Genomic DNA, 6,917 nt, shown 5'->3' with positions numbered 1-6,917 from the left:
GGGTCGGGAAAATTTGGATAATCCATTTGCTAATTGCTGGTGGAAAATGGAGGAGGAGTTGTGGAAACCTTGCAGAAGGCATGGCCACATATATTGCTATCCTTGGAACGTGAAGGCGAATTTATATTGGCAATTCTTTTCTAATGGAATGGACCAGAAGCCATTGCTAAAGTCCAGTACAGTAAAATACCTTGACTGCAGTCCCTGCTTTAGCATTGTCTCGGGACTCATGGCTGCTAATGGAGTTACTTTATTGAGTTCTCTGTAATTGATGGTCAGGCTCCATGAACCATCTGGTTTCCTTACGGGCCAAATTGGGGCATTGTTTGTTGAGGCTATGGGCCGAATTACACCTTAGCCCAGCAAACTTTGAATTACTTTTGCAATTTCTCCCTTGGCTTGCTGTGGGAAGCTGGATTGTTTCTGGGGCTTGGGATCGGGACCTGTAATGGCGACTGTTCCCGGAATTCTTCCACAGTCGTGCTTGTGCTGGGCGAAGGATGCTTTGTGTTTCCTTAGGACCTCTCTAATTGTCCTATCTGTACTAATGGCTGGCGGACCAAACCAATAGTCGCCTACTGAGCAGATTCTGTGCTTGTAGTCTCCTACTGTGAACGTGGCGAGGGCTCTTGCTGTTCTAGCCATTTTCCAAACACACTTATTCACGGGGTCAAAGGAAAGCTGTGTGAACTCATGAAGTCGATCCCTAAAATGTGTTCTGCTGTTCGGAGCAAATCTACTAAAACAACGGGGTGCTTGGCATTAACGTTTCCGATTTGGATATCTACGGGGGCCAGAATATATCCCTGCTGGATATGTCCTGTAAATTCCCAAAGAGTGATAGTGTCTGTAGTGGGCCATTTATCTCGGTGAAACATTGCGGAGGAGTTTAAAGTGGTGCGGGACCCTCCTGTGTCCCAAAGGAACTCTATGGGGTGTCCCCGGACTGTGCCTGTGACTACTGGTCTACCTGACTTGTCCCAGAGTGTGTCGCAGACCCAAGTTGGGGAGTCCGAACACCGTCAATCTGTGCTATTTATGGCCGAATTGTCTGGGCGGGCGGGCGCTAATACTATGTGTAGGCCTGGCATTGTTCCTATGTGGGGCGTTCACTTGCTGATTCCGTTGCTGGTTCGGGGGGCATTGCATTCGCGGGCGTAATGCCCCTTTTGTCCACAATTATAGCATCCTCGTGGTGCCTGTGCTCTGGGGTGCTGTCCGTCATGTCTACCTTTGTTTACCAATGCGGGGTCCTGATGTGTCTTTACAGGATTCATGTTTGCTTCTACTTTCTCCTGCTTTGCCTTTTTATGTAGGGATTGTTCCCAAGCTCTAGAAAGTCTCTTCAGAACCCACACTTCATTATGTGTGTATGAGGAGTCATAATTCGCACAGGCTTTTTGACCTGCTTTGTGGATTGGGAGACTAAAATACGGATCCATTTGGTTGTGTTTTCGACATTTAAGTGTGCGCGGACTAAATCTCCAAATACCGCTTTGAAATGGATCCAAAGGCGACCTGCATATGCAGTCGGATGCTCTCCTTTCTTTTGTCTGCAGCGGTTTAGACCTTCTATGGGATCTCCTCTGTTATAACCAATTGCACCTAAAATAGCTGCCTTCATCTCCTGGAGGGTTCCTCCTCCTACATTCTGTGGATCAGGTAGTGCTGAACTAACGGATGGGTCAAGGCTCATCACTATAAGTTTCACTTCTTCCGGTTCGTCCAGACCGTACATAACTGTCTGTTGTCTTACTCGCTCAAAGAAATGGTGTGGGTCTGCTATGGGTTGGAATGGTTCAATTTTGGCACAGGCATCTCTCAATTGTGTGATGGATAATGGGGTGGTGTACACAAAATCGTGTTCATCGTCAATCAGTGACTTGCGCTGCGTGGTGACTGGATTCATGGGGTTGTGTGCTGCCTGTGCAGTCGGTGGTGCGCAGTTTCATTGAGTTCCTGCCAATCGGGGCCATCTCCCTGGTCTATGTTTGGTCCAAAGATGTCTCTGAAATCATTTTGCACTGAGAGCAGTGACTGTAACCGTGAAATTTGCTGCCTGCATTTGGCGTGGTCTACTGAACTCTGCCTTTGTTCCCTTGTGGAACTGTGGAGTGCTCGTAAAGCTGCCTTTAAGTCTGTGCATTGCTTCTTTAACTGGTCTACCTGTTGTTCTGTCTCTTCTCTTACCAAGTGTATCTTGGTAGGCCTTATATTGTGTCTGAAAGCTGCTTTGGTGAACTAGACAAGATTGCTGTGCCCGTTTGACATCAGCCATCTCCTTGTCTTTTGCTGCTAGCTGCTCTCGGAGTTGCTCATTAACTTTTTCACACTTGCTAACGTTTCCCTCACTCTTCTCTTCTTTCTCTACAAGCTGTCTGCGGAACGTCCTCACAACCTCCTCTGTGCCTCGCAATTGTGCCAGACAGGACACGATTGCCATCAGCTTACGAACTTTCCCTAAATTCTTCTTGTGTATCTCGGTTAGGTTGTCCCACAAAGTTTGTCCTAAAGTAGCAGGGCCTGACTCTTCATTCGAACAAAACTCAGACCAATGTTAAGTAATGGGTTAAGAGACATTGCAATTAGTTGTCTCATTTATGTTAAGTATCCATTAATTGACACTGATATGTAAAGGGGCTTCAGGTGGCCTCTGTCAGGTGGTGTGTTGTTAAGAGTTTTGTGCAGAGGCTGTGGAAGTGAAATAAATGGGGCGGGATTCTCCACTCCCACGCCGAAGTGGCCGCGCCATCGTGAACGCCGTCGAGGTTCACGACGGCACGGAACGGCCCCGGTCTCGACCGATTCAGGCCCTGACAATGGGCCAGGATCGGGGCAGCGTCATCTACACGCACCAGGCCTTGTCGCCCGCGTAAAAGCGGCGCCGCATAGATGATGCGGCCGACGCCGCATAACGGCCGTCATTCGCGCATGCGCGGGTTGGCCGGCGCCAACCCGCGCATGCGTGGTTGTCGTCCTCTCTAAATCTGCCCTGCAAGAAGATGGGGGACGGATCTTGCGGGGCCACGGAAGGAAGGAGGTCCTCCTTCAGAGAGGACGGCCCGACGATCGGTGGGCACCGATCGCGGGCCAACCCACATTCCAGGTGAAGCCCGGTGCAGGGTACCCCCTCGCCCCCCCACAGGCCACCCCGCCCAGCGTTCACGCACCGCCCACAACTGCAGCGACCAGGTGTGGACGGCGCCGGGGGGAACCCGCCGTTTTGGCCTGGCCGCTCGGCCCATCCGGGCTTCAGAATAGTGGGGGTGCCGGAGAATCGCCATTTTGGGTGTCTCCGGCGATTCTCCGGCCTGCGGCCCGCGAAACTCGACTGGGCCGTTCCCGCCGCTTGGGAGAATCGCAGGAGGGTGTCGGACCGGGGTCCCTGGAAATTTTGGCGGCCCAGGCGATTCTCCCAACCAGCGTGGTAGTGGAGAATCGCGCCCATGGTGTTTGGTGAAAAGGAACAAGAACTTTAGACTCTTCATTTCACAGCAACTAAAACGTCTAACAATTGGTAGCAGAGGATGGTTGCTGTGCAAATGTGAAGGTTTGAAAGGTACAACTTTTCCTGATCGAACCAAGGAATGAGTGAGAAGGAAAAAAAAAGATACATGACTGAACCAAGGATAAAGATGGCTGGATATGACTATCCCCCCTTATTTTCTGAAAGGGAATCGTACGACCAATGGAGAAGCGCAGTAGTTATGTGGACTAAAGTAACTGCTTTGGGAAAGAGAAAACAAGTTATGGCATTGGCTCTTTCTCTACCATATGGCAGTAAAATCCGAAACAAAGTGCTTTCTGAGCTGGAATTGGAAGAATTAGACTCAGAAGAAGGTCTGGAGACTTTATTACATTATATGGATAAGATTTATAAGAAAGATGACTTGTTAAGTGTGTATGAAGCATGGTCGGATTTTGATAAGTTCTGGAAAATGGAGGATATCTCCATGGAAGACTATCTAATGGAATTTGGCAGACTATATAAAAGGCTGCAGAAACACAATCTGGAATTTCCACTGTCTGTGTTGGCCTTTAAATTACTTGACTGTGCTAGAGTGAGCAACATGGATAGGCTCCTAGTTTTGACAGGAGTTCAGTTTACTGATAAGGATATCTTATTCGAACAGATGACAAAAGCTTTACAAATGTTTCTGGGGAAACATTTGATTCCGGTGGCTCTGATGACCCAAATAGGTCAGCCTGCAATAAGGCAGAATATGGAAGATACACTAGTAGCAGGGTGGCGAAATCGTATGGCTACGAACAGGGCTCAAGACTATAGACGGAGACTGAGACAAGGAAATTATGAAGACAGAAACCCAGTTAGAACCTACAATAGGAAGATGAACCCCAGAAATGCACGGGGCATGATAAATCGATGTTTTCGATGTAACTCTCAATACCATTATGCTTTCAACTGTCCAACTCGTTATGATAGAGTGTTTGAAGCGACAGATGACACGGAAGAGTCAGAAGAGGAAAAATATAGTGACCAGAAAGAAGGCATTGTCCTATTGACAAGCAGTTTTACGTCGGTAATGAAGGTGTTGGTTGCAGAATCCTTCAACTGTGCTGTATTGGACAGTGGCTGCACATCTACTGTGTGTGGAATTGACTGGTTAAAATGTTACCTGGACTCTTTGAATGCTGAAAATCGTAAGAAGGTTAAGGAATTTGAATGTTCCACAAGTTTCAGGTTTGGGGATGATAATACTCTGAAGTCGCTGAAAAGAGTGGTGATCCCTTGCAATATTGCCGGAGTGAATCATTTCATTAGCACGGATGTTGTATCAAGTGAGATACCTTTGCTTCTGAGCAGACCATCGATGAAGAAAGCACACATGAAACTGGATATGGAACAGGATAAGGCAACAGTTTTAGGAAAGACTGTGGACTTACAATTTACACAGTCGGGACACTATTGTATTCCATTACTGACAAATAATTTTTCAAGTAGAGTGGTTAAGGATGTGTTAATGGCAGTTGAAAATGGGACTTTAGCTGATAAAAAGCTTGTGGTATTAAAACTGCATAGGCAATTTGCACATCCGTCTCCTCCGAGGCTGAAAAATGTATTAAAGGATGCAGGGGTAAGGGATGACGAAATACTAGACTGATAGAACAGGTTAATGACCGCTGTGAAGTTTGTAGGAAGTACAGAAGGACACCAGCACAACCGATAGTAACCCTACCTTTGGCCAGGGATTTTAACGGCATTGTGGCCATGGACCTTAAGATCTGGGATAAAGCAAATAATATATTTATTTTGCATTTTGTAGATTTAGCAACCAGATTTAGTCAATCAACGACTGTACGAAGTAAAGAAAAGAGAGTAAGTCTGGATCAAATCGTGGAAAAATGGATAGGGACAGGAATGGGTCCACTGGCAAAATTCCTTACAGACAATGGGGGAGAATTTGCTAATGATGAGTTTATGGATATGTGTGAAAACATGAATATCAGAGTTATGAATACGGCTGCAGAAAGCCCATTTAGTAATGGTGTCTGCGAAAGAAATCATGCTGTCATCGATGACATGCTTTGGAAAATTTTGGCAAATCGACCAAATTACAGGCTAAATTCAGCTTTAGCATGGGCAGTACATGCAAAGAATTCATTGCAGATGGTTGGGGGCTATAGTCCTTATCAATTAGTGTTTGGTAGAAATCCTAACATTCCGTCCATTTTGGATGACCAGCCTCCAGCTTGGGAGGGGACTACAATTAGCTCTGGATTTGCTGAACATTTAAATGCATTACATAGCAGTAGAAAAGCTTTTTTGGAAGCAGAAGTCTCTGAAAGAATTCGCAGAGCTTTAAGACATAACGTACGGCCATCAGATGCCGTTTTTCAGCAAGGAGACATGGTATACTATAAGAGAGACAATTCTAATGAATGGAAAGGCCCAGGGAAGATCATAGGCGTAGATGGCAAAACAATTATTTTGCAACATGGTAATCAAACTATTAGGGTCCATTCATCAAGGATAATGGGTACAGATTACAAATTTTCAAATTTAGACAGAGCAGACAGACATGACGAGGAACCAGAGTCATCTGGTACGCATGTGTTACAGAACTATGAGGACCAATTAACTGATATAGACAGGGTTTCTGTGGAGGAACACAACACTTCTGGTGAATTAAAACAGGCCATTTTTCCGAAAGGGCAACTGCCAAATGTTGGTACAAAAGTGACATACTTGCCTGAAGGGTCTAGTCAATGGAAGGATGCAACTGTTATTAGTAGAACAGGGAAGGCCACTGGAAAGTATAAACACTGGTTGAATGTACAGCATTCAGGAGAAGGAGTCAAGACAATGGATTGGGAAAACGAAGTTCAAAAATGGAGGGCACAGAAAAGCAGTGCCAGTTCAGATAGTACATCGGATAGTGAACAGGTCCGCAGGAAAAGGTCGAGAACTATTGAAAGGACATCCCACAGCAGAAGGGAAAGATCAAGCAGTAGCAGTACAGAACGAGATACCAGGCGGGAGAGGGGACGTAGTTTGTCAAGATCTCTCGGAACATGAGTAAGACTACGAATACTAATAGGAGTAGAAGCCCACATGCATGTGAGATTTTGGTGGCTTCAAATAAATTAGATGAAAAAGTTATTAAAGAAGCTAAACAGCAAGAATTGAAAATGAAAATGAAAAGTCGCTTATTGTCACGAGTAGGCTTCAATGAAGTTACTGTGAAAAGCCCCTAGTCGCCACATTCCGGTGCCTGTTCGGGGAGGCTGGTACCATGCTGCTGGCCTGCCTTGGTCTGCTTTAAAAGCCAGCGATTTAGCCCAGTGAGCTAAACCAGCCCCAAAAACTAAACACCAACGAGGATGGGATTTGAACCCACGCGTGCAAAGCACAATAGATTAGCAGTCCATTGCCTTAACCACTCGGCCACCTCGTC

General features: G+C 46.2%; 1 non-coding gene across 1 annotated transcript; it reads right to left on the bottom strand.

The window, feature by feature from the left end:
* Positions 1-6,835: 6,835 nt before the first annotated feature.
* On the bottom strand, positions 6,836-6,917 carry trnas-gcu (transfer RNA serine (anticodon GCU)). The gene has a single exon. It is a non-coding gene; the product is annotated as a tRNA-Ser (tRNA).

The sequence above is a fragment of the Scyliorhinus torazame genome, chromosome 8, assembly GCF_047496885.1.
Source record: "Scyliorhinus torazame isolate Kashiwa2021f chromosome 8, sScyTor2.1, whole genome shotgun sequence".
NCBI classification, from domain to species: domain Eukaryota; kingdom Metazoa; phylum Chordata; class Chondrichthyes; order Carcharhiniformes; family Scyliorhinidae; genus Scyliorhinus; species Scyliorhinus torazame.
Note: the sequence above shows the minus strand (reverse complement) of the source record. Positions and strands in the feature narration are given on the sequence as shown.